This window comes from Ovis aries, chromosome 18, assembly GCF_016772045.2.
Source record: "Ovis aries strain OAR_USU_Benz2616 breed Rambouillet chromosome 18, ARS-UI_Ramb_v3.0, whole genome shotgun sequence".
Taxonomy (NCBI): Eukaryota; Metazoa; Chordata; class Mammalia; order Artiodactyla; family Bovidae; genus Ovis; species Ovis aries.
In genome coordinates this window covers 29128162-29143193 of record NC_056071.1, presented here as the reverse complement: position 1 = coordinate 29143193, position 15032 = coordinate 29128162, and the positions used below count along the sequence as shown (strand labels likewise).

At 41.7% G+C, this 15032-nt stretch overlaps 2 protein-coding genes and 1 pseudogene across 5 annotated transcripts in view; 2 read left to right on the top strand and 1 right to left on the bottom strand.

Annotated features, from left to right (window-relative positions):
* The window catches only part of TMEM266 (transmembrane protein 266), a 126990-nt gene extending 123426 nt beyond the window's left edge, over positions 1 to 3564 (bottom strand). Inside the window, exon 1 of the mRNA XM_015101965.3 lies at positions 3533 to 3564. The gene's annotated coding sequence lies outside the window, so the exon portion shown is untranslated. The remainder of the gene's footprint in view (positions 1 to 3532) is intronic.
* The window catches only part of LOC101116180 (surfeit locus protein 1-like), a 38001-nt pseudogene continuing 26360 nt past the window's right edge, over positions 3392 to 15032 (top strand).
* NRG4 (neuregulin 4) overlaps positions 3859 to 15032 on the top strand; it is a 122031-nt gene continuing 110857 nt past the window's right edge. For 3 of the 4 annotated variants that reach the window (XR_006056847.2, XR_009597235.1, XM_042235191.2), the window contains exons 1-2: positions 3859 to 4518; positions 6976 to 7037. The gene's annotated coding sequence lies outside the window, so the exon portion shown is untranslated. The remainder of the gene's footprint in view (positions 4519 to 6975; positions 7038 to 15032) is intronic. The other variant, XR_006056848.2, reaches the window with a different exon arrangement.

Genomic DNA, 15032 nt, shown 5'->3' with positions numbered 1-15032 from the left:
GTTGTGAACAGCTTTCTAAATAAAATTAAAACCCTTGCTATAGCTTCCACCAAGGAGAGAAAAAGAAGACTGGTGAAAATGAAGGATTTCAGAGTAAACTTACTGTGAACTTTTGATTCCAGATTGCTGACACAGAAACAAATCTCTCATTTTAGAGAATACTAAGTTAAGTGTAAGAAAACAAAACATTTCACAAGTAAGTAGCCTACAAGGTCAGTCAAGGAAAGACAAATATGCAAGTTCCCAGTGTCTTACTCAACAATACATTAAAATGTGCATTACAATAAGTCACTGCAATGCATGCTAGTTATATAGCTGGGAAAAATTTTAGTTGCTTCCCCACTTCCAAAATAAGAAAAAAAAAAAATCCTGGGTGAAGGGGGAAAAAAATAATAACACTTAAGCATCCATAGTTGCCCATATGGTTTTTCCCAGTGTAAACATATGTTTCAGGAAAACAAATATGTAGTCAGAAACGTTTTAATGTTCCTCAAATTGACCACTGCACCAAAAAAGGGTGCTCAGCCCTGCAGTAAATAAAATCCTGCTTGAATAGAAGAAAGTAGACTTCTTGGATGCTTTTTAATTATAAGACAACTGACTGTAGAAGATAGAGGTGCTCCCCATCGGAAAACCCATTTACTCCCCAGAATCAAGCAATGCCTCTCATGGCTTTCCACTTCCCGCTCAGTAACATCAGGATTTATCTTGAGTTTATCTGATCAGAAACTGGAAATCCCCAGGGCAGAAAGGCTCCATCTCAGCATTTCCATCAGCACCAGAGCCGTGTGCTTCCAAAACCAAGTGACTTCCGTAAGGCAAAACGGTTGTAACAAATTGCTTTACTATCAACAGAACACAGTATAGCGAAAAAAGTAACATCATGATGTCCTAAAACCAGTCATATTGCCCAAGAAAGAAAACAGAGCTTATAGAATTTACAAGAGAGTCTTTTATTTCTGACCTAATATTATTCACCAGTTTAACATTAAAGCTGTAACTTCCATGGGATATAATTTTCAAATAATCCCTTATGCCTATCTATACTTTTCTCACCACCATCTCAAATATGTGACCTGAGTATAAAACTTTGTAGCCACCCCCTGGATGAATTTCCCATCAATGCAACTACAGTGAAAACTGTTAGGAATGTGTAGCAAGATCTAATACCTGCATTATAATAATGCATTTATATAAAAATATTAAATTTACATCCATTGTTAAATGTACAAATTCCAAGATTTTTCTAATGAAGAGCTGCTACAATCACAGAGAGACTGGATTATGGTCTACAGCTTGCATAGATTTCTTCACCTGGTTAAGGCACATACACACAAGTGTGTCAATGTTTTAATGACTGGCAGTGAGACCAGAAAATGGTGTGCAGTGTAGGGAGAAGATAGGACTGGAATGTGACCATGAAAAATGTGAATGATTCATTTTACCTGATGCATATACATTTCATAGATTTAAATGTGAAGGGAAACAACTTTTTGAAACTGTTTTGGGAGTGTTGAACAGAAACATGTCTTAAAAAAAATTTTTTTTTAAGTTTTTATTTTGTATTGGGGTATAGTCGATTAACAAACAATGTTGTGATAGTTTCAGGTGAACAGAGAAGGGACTCGGCCATACATAGACATGTATCCATTCTCCCCCCAACACCCCTCCCATCCAGGCTGCCACATAACATTGAGCAGAGTTCCATATGCTATACAGTAGGTCCTTGTTGGTTGTCCATTTTAAATACAGCAGTGTGCACATGTCCATCCCAAACTCCCTAACTATCCCTGCCCTCCATCCACCCCCCATCTGGCAACCATAAGTGCATTCTCTGCAAGTCTAAGAAACATGTCTCAAATCCATGTTTATAGGCTCAGTGCCACCTTAAAAAATTCCACACAAATCCATTCTGAAACAACAGTTTCTATTACTGGAAAGTCACAAAGGTTGAATCGAATCTATGAAATGGAAAATCAGATCCAAGCCTGTATGTTCATTCATAAGCTTTGATCTTAATGAAATGTGGATGGAGTGGCAGTACCAGGGTTAAACATTACTCCCACTCCCTTACCCATGCACTAACCACCCCTCCCCCGCCCCAGCTACCTCCCCAGCAATCAGATGCACTAGAGTTTGTATCCTTATCCTGTCCCTGACTGTGTGACCTTGGGCAAGTTAGCTAACCTAAGTCTTAGCCTCTTCGTGTTCAACATGGAGATAATAGGTTTGTTATGAAGATTAAATGAGATCATGCACCAATAGCTTATAACTCAGTATCTGGTATATATGACCATTAAAAAAATGTGTTTTCATGATTAAATGTGGCACTCTACTATACATTTTAGAAGCAATTATAGTCCTGTTGCCATATCCAAACATCTTGTGATAACCATTTTTATTCTATACTTCTAGCTTTCGCTATTTTTTCACCATAGCATTTCAAGGGGGGGAGAAAAGGTAGTTTCATACGTCCCACTTTTGGAACTGTTTCTTGAAGCAAGGTGAAAAGCTGGGGAAATAGGTGACTGAAGAGAAATTTAGTCTTTAGGATATGATGTTATATGTGTATGGAATATAAACAAATCATCTCATTTCAATCTATAACATATGGGGCATCAAATCATAGTCAGGTTTTATTTTAAAAGAGACAAAAGCCAAGCAGCATTAAAGAATACATTAGGAATCAATATGGGCCTATTGCTATCTCAGTATTAGTGTCTGAAACAGGGATTGGTGGGCTAGATTACAGGGAATTTCATGGGGTCTAACTTCCAACAGGTGGCAAGCTTTAGTCATCCTCAGATGTAAAACCTTAATGAGTTTGAGTATGCAAGTCTCAGGGATTCTGTTCAAGGCCTCCTCTCGGCAATCAAGGGAAACAATTTTCTGGTTTTAAGACACCCTGGCAAGTTAGCAAGCAGGGAAACTGTCTGCCGTAGCTTGCACCTGTCCCTAGAACGGGATTCTGGCCTGACAGTGAAAAACCACCATCCTTTCTTGCCAGTCCATTCTGCCGCTGTGGCGCCTCCAGACAAATGGGGGAAGCCCACTAGGAAGCGGTTACGACCAACCAAGCCACAAATCCCCGGGGTGTGGGATTTCCACCTCAATACCACACTCGAAAACCGAAAACAGGCGCTCGCTAGTTATACTGCAATGGGATTCCCCCCAGCAGCAATCCCCCCCCCCCAGCTTGCATGTTTTATTAATAAATGCAAGATGGCACACGGAGGCAAAGAATGGGAGGTAAGGCATCTGCAGCTGGACCCGAACCAGGGCAGTTTGCAAAAATAAATAAGAAGCATGTGACAAGAAGCAGATCTCTAGGCTGGAGCTGAAGCCCTGGGCTGCCCCAGGCACCCTCGCCTTGCTACCCCGGCCAGAGGGGATGAAGGTCAGTGGTAAGATCCCAGCCCTGCCGGGCACGTACCCTGCAAACCCTGACCGGCCCCCACCCCCGCCCCGGCCACAGGACCCGGGCAGCGTGGCAGGGGAAGCCCCGGCCACGGCCGGCTGCGGGGACACATACCTGCTGCCGGGGCTGGGGATTCGCTCGGCTCTGCAGCGGCGCCGGCCGCGGCTCGCGCTCCCGGGGCTCCCCTCTCCGCCCCCCCGCCCCCTCGCGGCCCCGCGGCTCCGCGGCTTCCTCCGCTCCTCCGCCCACCACGCTCGGGGGCGCGCGCGCGGCCCCGCGCCGGCGGCAGGACCGGGCCCGCGCCTGCGCCCTCGCCTCCTCTTTCGGCGCGCGCGCCCAGGCAGCTGCGGAGCGGCCGCGCGGCTGTCTAGGAAACCGGCCCCCTCGGCGGGTCGGGCGGGCGGGCAGCGGGAACCGGGCAGGGGGCGGGGGCTGGGGACGCGGCGCGCGCCTGGGCCCAACGGAGCGCGCAGGTTTCGTGGCGTGGGTGAGGGGGTCGCGGGGACGTGTCCGGTGTGGGGGCTGCGCGTGCGCGTGTGGAATCAGGAAGGGGTCGTGGAGAGAAGGTCTGAGGTAAAAGGGCTGGGAAGCAACAAGTGAGAGGGCCCCACTCGAGGTTATTTCGTGCAACCGAGAATAGAAACCTTCTCTGGCTTTGGTGCAGCGCCTTGCAGTTTCCAAAGCTCTTTGCCAGCCGTTGGTTACATCCACACACGGCACTCGGTGAGGCAGCGAACGGCGGGCATGGATTGCCCTTTGAGCTTTGATGAACCCCTTTCTGGCCAAGGTTGAACCAGAGTCAGAGACGCCCTGACCCTCAGGCTGCTGTCTGGGGAAAAAATTACTTGTCAGGACCTTCATTTCATGGTTGACCTCGGGCGGGACCCTTGTAGGTCAGTGTTTCTCATCCTTTTTTTTTTTTTTTTTCTTCTTTTCATTATCGTTCTCTTAAGAAAAGCCTTTTAAAACGTTTTGCTCATCAATCTCTTCCACCTCGACGCCATGAAATTCCGATACCGTTCATATACCGCATAGCTGCTTCTGTACCGTACGTGTATCGTGTTTTACACATAAAAGGAGTAAGATCTCACCCTTTGGAGGTAAAACATCTTCCCCGGAGAGAATGCTTGCTTTAGGACAGTGGCTCTTGGTTAGCGGGTGTGGCAAATGGCTTAGGTGAGGGCTCTGGGTGCACCCAGAAGACTATAGATTTAAGTTCTTACATCCTCCCTGTTTCTGATGTCTGTACGGGCTGCTCCCAGCAGTGGAATAATACAATCGCTTAAGCACCTTCTGGAGTCAGAGTAGGTTTTGTCACTCGTAGTCTCAATTCATGCTAAAAATCTAGCCATTTCCAGGAGAGTCCGGATAGTTTTTCCAAAGTATTTGAAAAGACGGCAAACTCTCTCTTCTAGACCACCAAGTTCCAGGGTGAGCTCTAGCTCTACAGACAGCCTTGATTTCTGGTTCTCATACCTCTTAAAAAGGTATTGTTGTTTGTTTTGGTTAGGCCTGTTTGATAAGCAGGAATGTCTTAGTCTAGTCATCCCTGCCTCTTCCTCTTCCCACCTCAGCTTTTCTAGCTAAAAGTTGCAAATTGTGGAGTTGAAAGACTTCAAAACCCAGGTCACAGAATTGCCCCAGGGGCTTGGATTATACATTTCTTAGACAAAGAAATATCTAGATCCGGAGTGTGTATCTACTTTTGGCAAGTTGGGAAATAAGTAAAATTCCTTCTTCAGGCCCTCCCTCATCTTTAACCCAACTCTAATGGAATTTGAGAGGAACACAAAGCCCTTGGAGGTGATATTTGTAGAAGCTACCTGAGTTGCCAGAGGATTTTTCTTCTCCAATTAATGTAGACTTGAAAAGAGAAAGTGGGGATGAGTCTGGAAAAGTTGGGAGGATGGATGGGATGGGGAATGGGTATTTTCTGACAGGTGGTGGCAACATTTCAACTACACTTGAAAAAGTGTAAGAAAAAGTAGCTTTGGCATAGCTTGTTCGTGTTATTTTCCAACCCCATTCCCTGCCCCCTACACGTAGTAGAACTCCAAAGGCTTGATTAAAAGCGTCCAGTTTGCTAGTTGAAACAGTAGGACATGTGTTTTGAAACTTTCAGACAGAAAAATTGGAACACCACTTTGGATTGCCTGGAATCTTTGTAGTCTAATACCAGTTTTACATTCAGGTGTAATACTACTTCAAGGGAACTCTCTTCCTATAACAGCTATCATTGAAGACCCTCTAGAGAGAGAAGACTGTGGGAATTATATGCTAGTGTCTTACCTGGGTCTTTTAAGTGTGCTGCTTTTTTTTTTTTTTTTTTTTGGTAATCTGAGTTCATGGAAAATGTAGGTGCACCTATTTTATTTGGTAGTGTGTAGTCCAAAAAAAATCCCCTAACACCTGTAATTTATCAGCTCTATGCTGCACCCTGGTGGTGTGTACGGCATATCACCTACCCAAACTAAACCCCCACCTCTAAGTCAGTTCAGTTCAGTTCAGTTTAGTCTCTCAGTCGTGTCCGACTCTTTGCGACCCATGAATCACAGCACGCCAGGCCTCCCTGTCCATCACCAATTCCCAGAGTTCACTCAGACTCACGTCCATCGAGTCAGTGATGCCATCCAGCCATCTCATCCTGAGTCCTGCCTTCTCCTCCTGCCTCCAATCCCTCCCAGCATCAGAGTCTTTTCCAATGAGTCAACTCTTCCCATGAGGTGGCCAAAGTACTGGAGTTTCAGCTTCAGCATCATTCCTTCCAAAGAAATCCCAGGGCTGATCTCCTTCAGAATGAACAGGTTGGATCTCCTTGCAGTCCAAGGGACTCTCAAGAGTCTTCTCCAACACCACAGTTCAAAACCATCAATTCTTCAGCTCTCAGCCTTCTTCACCGTCCAACTCTCACATCCATATATGACCACTGGAAAACCATAGCCTTGACTAGACGGACCTTAGTCGGCAAAGTAATGTCTCTGCTTTTGAATATGCTATCTAGGTTGGTCATAACTTTTCTTCCAAGGAGTAAGCATCTTTTAATTTCTAAGTCTTTAGGGATGTTGAAAACCTAAATCAGCTGTGTAGACAAGATGCTATTCTGCTTTCTCCAAACTTTTCCTGCTCTGTTTTCAAATTTCTAAGTCCTAATACCTGGAGGAGGATTAGCCCCTGCGGGTGATCAATTTCGAGGAACCGTGAAGAACTCTGGCAGGCCTCTTTAGCTTATTCTTAAATGTGTCTATAGGAATCTCTTGAGGATGCTTGATTAAAATCAGATTCTGGAGGCTCCCCTCAAATCCATTAAAATTGAATCGACACAAGTGTGGCCTGTTATTTTTATTTTTAACTGCCCCAGGTGATGCTTATCAACAGGAGAGGTTGAGGAACACTGGAGCTATAAATAGGACAGGTGCCCGCTTCAGTAGAATGTAGGTGACTAGAGAAGGGATTTTATGGGTGATGGTACCCCACAGCAAAAGGAAAATAGGACCTATACAGCAGAAATAGAAGAAATTAACTGTAGTTTTAAGGCTTCTGTGTCACTTTTTTGCCAGATATATCTGCTTCTAATGTGGCTGTAATTACCATGCTCTTCCATACCAAAATATCTTTTGAGGTAAGTCAGATTTTCTTTTATTTAAAAAGACTGTCTTTTCAAGAGTACCAGAATCACATAATCAGAAAAATTGTGCATGTATGCAGCTGCAAGATTAGGAGAAGGCAGACTGGAGATTACGTTGATCCTATGAATGTCTGAAAAAGATTGCTATTAGAGTTAAAATTTGTTCTCTTGAGGTAGTTGCTTGAAAAAGTAGAACGTGTGAATTCTGATGCCATGTGATTTGTGAAATTTAAATAATATCAAGAGATTTTAAGTTGTTAATGTTTATGTAAATGTTAATATTTTAAAACCTCTGCTGCATGTTGATTTGGGATGCAGCCTCACTTACTGGGAACACACAGGGAGAAAGCCAATCTGAGTCAATGAAAAGCTTGAAAAATGGAATATATATGAATTTGTGTGATAATTATTTAAAAATTTAGTATACATAATACCTGCTAACAAAATAGCTTTCAAAATCCTGCTGAGTGCTTTAATGAATAAATGTGATTGACTTGTAATTAGCAAAATTCATGTGCATATATTCTGTGTGGTTAAAGCCAAGCACAGTACTGTGCACTGACTAGGTCCTCAATATTCTTTTAAAAAATACTTTCTCATAAGTACGTTAAATTTCACTTAATGTAGCAAGCCCATTTTCAAGGACAGAGGGGCAGATTTTACCTTGAGTGGTGGCGTGCCAAGAATGGGGCAGTGAGAACATCCCTTGGGGTGTAGGCAAAAATGTTCTCATTGTCTGTAGGGAATTTAAACTATAATATACCCACTAAAAGCCTGTCTGATTTTCATTACCAGCAGTTTTTATGTACCAGAAGTTCTAAACAATGTCAGTGATAAAATATTCTTCCTTGAAAAATTTCTTATGAACCTAGTTTCTAAACAAGTTCCATAGTATATATAATTTATTTTATATAAATTATAAAATTTATAATTTTATAAAATTATAAAATTTTATAAAGACCTGACTGTGCTAGGTCTTTGTTGCTGCATATGGGCTTTCTCTCGTTTCAGCGTACTCTATATTTGGGATGCTTTGGCTTCTCATCTCGGTGGCTTCTTTTGTTGTGGAGCATGGGCTCTAGTGCCCACAAGCTTCAGTAGTTGCTGCACGCCAGCTTTGTAGCTATGGAACACCAGCTTAGTTGCCTTGTGGCACATGGAATCTTCTAGATCTGGGATCAAATCCCTGTTCCCTGCATTGACTGGCGGATTCTTAACTACCAGACCACCAGGGAAGTATTTTTTCCTGTTTATGGGGCTCTCCATGCAAGAATACTGGAGTGGTTTGCCATTTCCTCCTCTAGTAGACTTTTGTCAGAACTCTTCAGTATGACCTATTCATCTTGGGCGGCCCTACATGGCATGGCTCATAGAGTCACTGAATTATTCAAGGCCCTTCACCATGACAAGGCTGTGATCCATGAAGGGGAAGAGAAACAGTAGGCAAGGGAGTAAGGGAAAGATATACCCAACTGAAGGCTTCCCTGGTAACTCAGACAGTAAGTAATCAACCTGCAATGCAGGAGACGCAGGTTCAATCCCTGGGTCAGAAAGATCCCCTGGAGAAGGGAATGGCAACCCACTCCCTTGCCTGGAGGATTCTTGCCTGGAGAATTCCATGGACAGAGGAGCCTGGCAGGCTACAGTCCATGGGGTTACATAGAATCAGACACAACTGAGTGACTAACACAACAACTATATACCCAATGCAGACTTCCAGAGAATAGCAGGAAGAGAAATAAGGCCTTCTTAAATGAGCAATTCAAATAGAGGAAAACAGTAAAATGGGAAAGGTTAAGATCTCTTCAAGAAAACTGGAGGTATCATGGACCATTTCATGCAAGGATGGGCACAATAAAGGATAGAAACTATAAGGACCTAACAGGAGCAGAAGAGATTAAGAAGAGGTGGCAAGAATACACAGAAGATCTGTATAGAAAAGGTCTTAATGATTTGGATAACCACATTGGCGTGGTCATTCACCTAGAGCTGGACATTCCGGAGCATGAAGTCAAGGGCACCTTAGGAAGCATTAATATGAACAAAGTTAATGGAGGTGATGGAATTCCAGCTGAGCTATTTCTGATCCTAAAAGATGATGCTATTAAAGAGTTGTACTGAATATGCCAGCAAATTTGGAAAACTCAGCAGTGGCCACAGGACTGGAAAATGTTGATTTTCATTCCAATCCTAAAGAAAGTTCGAGTGAAAGTGTTAGTCACTCAGTCATGTCCCACTCTTTGTGACTGTATGGACTCTAGCCCTCCAGACTCTTCTGTCCATAGAATTCTCCAGGAAAGAATACTGGAGTGGGTATCCATTTCCTTCTTCAGGGGATCATCCCACCCTAGGGATCAAACCCAGGTCTCCCACATTGCAGGCAGATTTTTTTTACTGTCTGAGCCACCAGGGAAGTTCCAAACTACTGGACAATTGTGCTCATTTCACATGGTAGCAAGGTAGTGCTCAAAATCTTTTAAGCTAGGCTTCAGCAGTACATGAACTGAGAACTTTCAGATGTACAAACTGGGTTTAGAAAAGGCAGAAGAACCAGAGATCAAATTGCCAACATTCACTGGATCATGAAGAAAGCAAAGGAATTCCATAAAAACATCTACCCCATTGACTGTGCTAAAGCTTTTGACTGTATGGATCACAACAAACTGGAAAAATTTTGAAGAGATAGGAGTACCAGACCACCTTAACCTGTCTCCTGAGAAACATGTATGAGGGTCAAGAAGCAACAGTCAGAACCAGACATGGAACAACAGACTGATTCAAAATCGGGCAAGGAGTACATCAAGGCTGTATATTGTCACCCTGCTTGTTTAACTTATGTGCAGAGTATATCATTTGAAATGCCAGGCTAGATGAATCACAAGCTGCAATCAAGACTGCAGGCAGGAATATCAACACCCTCAGATGATACTGCTCTAATGGCAGAAAGTGAAGAGGAACCAAAGTGCTCTTAATGAAGGTGAAAGAGGAAAGTGAAAAAGTTGGCTTAAAAGTCAACATTCAAAACACTTAAGATCATGGCATCTGGTCCCATCACTTCATGGCAAATGGATGGGGAAACAATGAAAAGAGTGACAGATTTTCTTTTCTTGAGCTCCAGAATCACAGCAGATGATGACTACAGCCGTGAAATTAAAGGACACTTGCTCCTCAGAAGAAAAGCTATGACAAACCTAGACAACGTATTAAAAAGCAGAGACGTCACTTTGCTGACAAAGGTCCATACTATGTTTTTTCCAGTAGTCACATACAGATGTGAGAATTGGACCATAAAGAAGGCTGCTGCTGCTGCTGCTAAGTCGCTTCAGTTGTGTCCGACTCTGTGTGACCGCATAGATGGCAGCCCAGCAGGCTCCCCCATCTCTGGGATTCTCCAGGCAAGAACACTGGAGTGGGTTGCCATTTCCTTCTCCAATGCATGAAAGTGAAAGTGAAGTCGCTCAGTCGTGTCCGACTTTGCGACCCCGTGGACTGCAGCCTAACAGGCTCCTCTACCCATGGGATTTTCCAGGCAAGAGTACTGGAGTGGGGTGCCATTGCCTTCTCCGATAAAGAAGGCTGAGTGCTGAAGAATTAATGCCTTCTAACTGTGGTGCTGAAGAAGACTCTTGAGAGTCCCTTGGATAGCAAGGAGATCAAACCAGTCAATCCTAAAGGAAATTAACTCTGAATATTCATTGGAAGGACTGAAGCTAAAGCTCCAATACTTTGGCCACCTGATGCAAAGAGCCAACTCACTGGAAAAGACCCTGATACTAGGAAAGTTTGAGAGCAAGAGAAGGAGGCAACAGAGAATGACATGGTTGGATGGTATCAGTGGACATGAACTTGAGCAAACTCAGGGAAGCCTGTTCATGGGATTGCAAAAGTTGGGCATGACTTAGGGCCGAAGAACAAACAACAACAGTGTAAGCTTTAAATTACCACGTTTTAATTATTGACCCTTTAATAAATATTGTATTCTACAGAGATGTTAAATCAGAGAACTCCCAATTATATAGCTGGCCTTCAATAAATCTAGACTCAGCTCTACAGATATTTTTCCAAATAAATTCATAAAAATTCAGGGTAATGCAAGGCTTCAGGTGCAGTTCATGTCTGCAACCCCTTTGGTCCATATCCCTGTATTTAAATAGTAGATTCTTATGCAGTGATAATACAGAGACTGCAAGGTGAAGAAACAGCTTGATTACTTCAGTATTTCATTCCATGTGATGACCTAAGAGTTTTCATTTGTGTTTAAGAGTGAAACAAAGTATAAACTTTGAGGTGTAATCTTTTTGACTTATAAGTACAAATTTTAGTTAATATGTGAAATTATCCTTTTGAATAATTAAAAATATATTTAACTCTGAAATTTATTCTTTTTAAATTATTGTTTACTCCACAACTGAAGAAGGAATCAAGAGAATAGGAAATATAATGTTATTATTTAGTACTTCCACAAACAATATATAGGTTTAAGTTTTTCCTTTTTTCAAAACATTAATTCCATTACCTTTTTCTTTTTTGTACTATAATATTTATTTTATATTGACATATAAGTGGAGTTGAGTCAAAGAATTTTCACTGTTTCATTCCTATTATTATTTGTTTCATTTCATGGTCATTACTGAAAATAATTTTGTCACACAGAGAAGGGTATGTTTAAAACAAAGATCCCTCTGGGTATTATATTCTGAGAATACCACTGGACTCAAATGATTACAAAATGAATGATGTTCAAATTAAGTGAGCTTTATTATGTGTTTAATATCTGGAATTTTGCATATACTTCATGAGGAAACCATTTTGGGGGTACTGTTTATATGGCAAATGAAATGCCAGTGGTTGTATATATATTTTAAAACATAAAAATGATCTAATGTTCTAATTCTAGTATATTTAGGCTATTTTAAAATCTAGCAAATACATGTCCATGTGTTTATCAGTAGACTCCTAATGATTTCTGACATTTATAAAATGCTTGCAATGTGTCAGACATCATTCTATGAGCTCTATTTGTATTAATTTTTTCATAATAGTCCTATTGGCAAGGTATAGTTGTTGTCTCATTTTACAGATGAGAAAACTGAGACAGTGAGATTTAGTAATTTGCTCAAGATCACCCAAATAGCAAGTGGAAGAACCCAAAATTCAAACCTGGACAGTCTGACTCAGAGACCTCTCGTTCAACCCTGCTGCGTCACATATATATTCAAAATTGTGCCTCAGTTAGTTTGAGGAATCATGATGTAGTGCGAAAAGCATTCTGGGTTCCAGGGTTTCACCTCCAGTTCGTTATTTTTTTCTTTAATTTTATTTATTTGTTTATTTTTGGCTGCGCTGGGTCTTCATTGCTGCAAACAGGCTTTCTCTTTTTGCGCTTCTCACTGTGGTGGCTTCTCCTGCTGCAGAGCACGAGGCTCTAGGTTGTGGGCTCAGTGGTTGTGGCCCACGGTGGACTTAGTTGCTTTGTGGCATGTGGAATCTTCCCAGACCAGGGATTGAACCCATGTCCACTGCTTTGGCATGCAGATTCTTAACACTGGGCCACCAGGGAAGTTCCCTCCAGTTCATTCTTTAACTTTGAAAAAGGCAATTAAATGAATGTCTCTGATTTGGAGAGGATTGAACTTAATATATCTAGAAATTCTCAAAATTTCTTTCTAGCTGTAAATTTCTGTGATTCTATGATTTTTATGTAAAGAAGAAAATTTGATTTTTCACTTATCCAACAGACTAAAAATGAACCAGAAAAAAAAACTAGCATGATTAAATTTGAAGGTAGATAAATTTTTGATATTTTGTTGCAAAATTAGCTATTATTAAGCCTTTCATGTTCATTATTTTTGTGACTACAGAAAGACCATAAACTTTTTTTAATTGAAATATAGTTGATTCAGAAAACTGTGTTAGTTTTGTATATACAGCATAATGGGTTTTTTTTTTTGCAAATTATATCCTGTTATAGATTATTATAAAATTATTAGAATATTCCATTGTTGTTATTATTATATTGGGTATTTTGATATTGGGTATAATTCCATGTTATGTAGTAAATCCTTGTTTATCTATTTTATGTATAGTAGTTTGTATCAGTTAATCTCATACTCTTAGTTAATTCCTTACCCTCTCACTCTCCCCTTTGGTAACCATGAGTTTGTTTTCTACGTCTGTGAATTGTTTTCTGTTTTGTATACAGATTCATTTGTATTATTTTTCAGGTTCCACATATAAGTGATACCATGTAGTATCTGTCTTTCTCTGACTTCTTTTACTAAGCATAATATTCTCGAGGTCCACGCTTGTTGCTGCGAATGGCAATATTCTATTCTTTTTTTTATGGCATTGTATACATGGCACACATATATATTCCACAACTTATTTGTCCATTCATCTGTTGATAGACATTTAGGTTGCTAACAGTGGAAAATTCTGAAAGAGATGGGCATACCAGACCACCTGACCTGCCTCTTGAGAAACCTGTATGCAGGAAGCAACAGTTAGAACTGGACATGGAACAACAGACTGGTTCCAAATAGGAAAAGGAGTACATCAAGGCTGTATATTGTCACCCTGCTTATTTAATGTCTATGCAGAGTACATCATGAGAAACGCTGGGCTGGAAGAAGCACAAGCTGGAATCAAGATTGCCGGGAGAAATATCAATAACCTCAGATATGCAGATGACACCACTCTTACGGCAGAAAGTGAAGAGGAATTAAAAAGCCTCTTGAAAGTGAAAGAGGAAAGTGAAAAAGTTGGCTTAAAGCTCAACATTCAGAAAACTAAGATCATGGCATCTGGTCCCATCACTTCATGGCAAATAGATGGGGAAACAATAGAAACAGTGACTGACTTTATTTTTTTTGGCTCCAAAATCACCACAGATGGTGATTGCAGCCATGAAATTAAAAGACGCTTACTCCTTGGAAGGAAAGTTATGACCAACCTAGATAGCATATTCAAAAGCAGAGACATTACTTTGCCAACAAAGGTCCATCTAGTCAAGGCTATGGTTTTTCCAGTGGTCATGTATGGATGTGAGAGTTGGACTGTGAAGAAAGCTGAGTGCCGAAGAATTGATGCTTTTGAACTGTGGTGTTGGAGAAGACTCTTGAGAGTCCCTTGGACTGCAAGGAGATCCAACCAGTCCATCATAAGGGAGATCAGTCCTGGGTGTTCATTGGAAGGACTGATGCTAAAGCTGAAACTCCAATACTTTGGCCACCTCGTGAGAAGAATTGACTCATTGGAAAAGACCCTGATGCTGGGAGGGATTGGGGGCAGGAGGAGAAGGGGATGACAGAGGATGAGATGGCTGGATGGCATCACCGACTTGATGGACATGAGTTTGAGTGAACTCCAGGAGTTGGTGATGGACAGGGAGGCTTGGTGTGCTGTGATTCATGTGGTCGCAAAGAGTCAGACACGACTGAGCGACTGAACTGAACTGATACATGGCACACATATATATTCCACAACTTATTTGTCCATTCATCTGTTGATAGACATTTAGGTTGCTTCCATGTCTTGGCCATTATAAATAGTGTTTCTATGAACATTGAGGTGCACGTATCTTTTCAAATTAGAGTTTTTGTTTTTTGTTATTAGCTTCCCAGGTGGCCCTAGTGGTAAAGAATCCACCTGCCAATCCAGGAGAGACGTAAGAGATGCAGGTTTGATCCCTGGGTCGGGAATATCCTCTGAAGGAGGGCATAACAATCCACTCCATTATTCTTGCCTGGAGAATCCCATGGACAGAGGAGCCTGGCAGGCTGCAGTCCATGGGGTCACAAAGAGTCAGACATGACTGAGTGACTTTCACTTTCACTTTTTTCATACCAAGGAGGGGATTGCCAAATCATATGGTTGATCTGTTTTCAGGGTTTTTTTTTAAAGGAACCTCCATACTGTTTTCCACAGTGGTTGTGCCAGTTTACATTCCCACCGGTATTGTATGAGTGTTTCCATTTCTCCACACCCTCT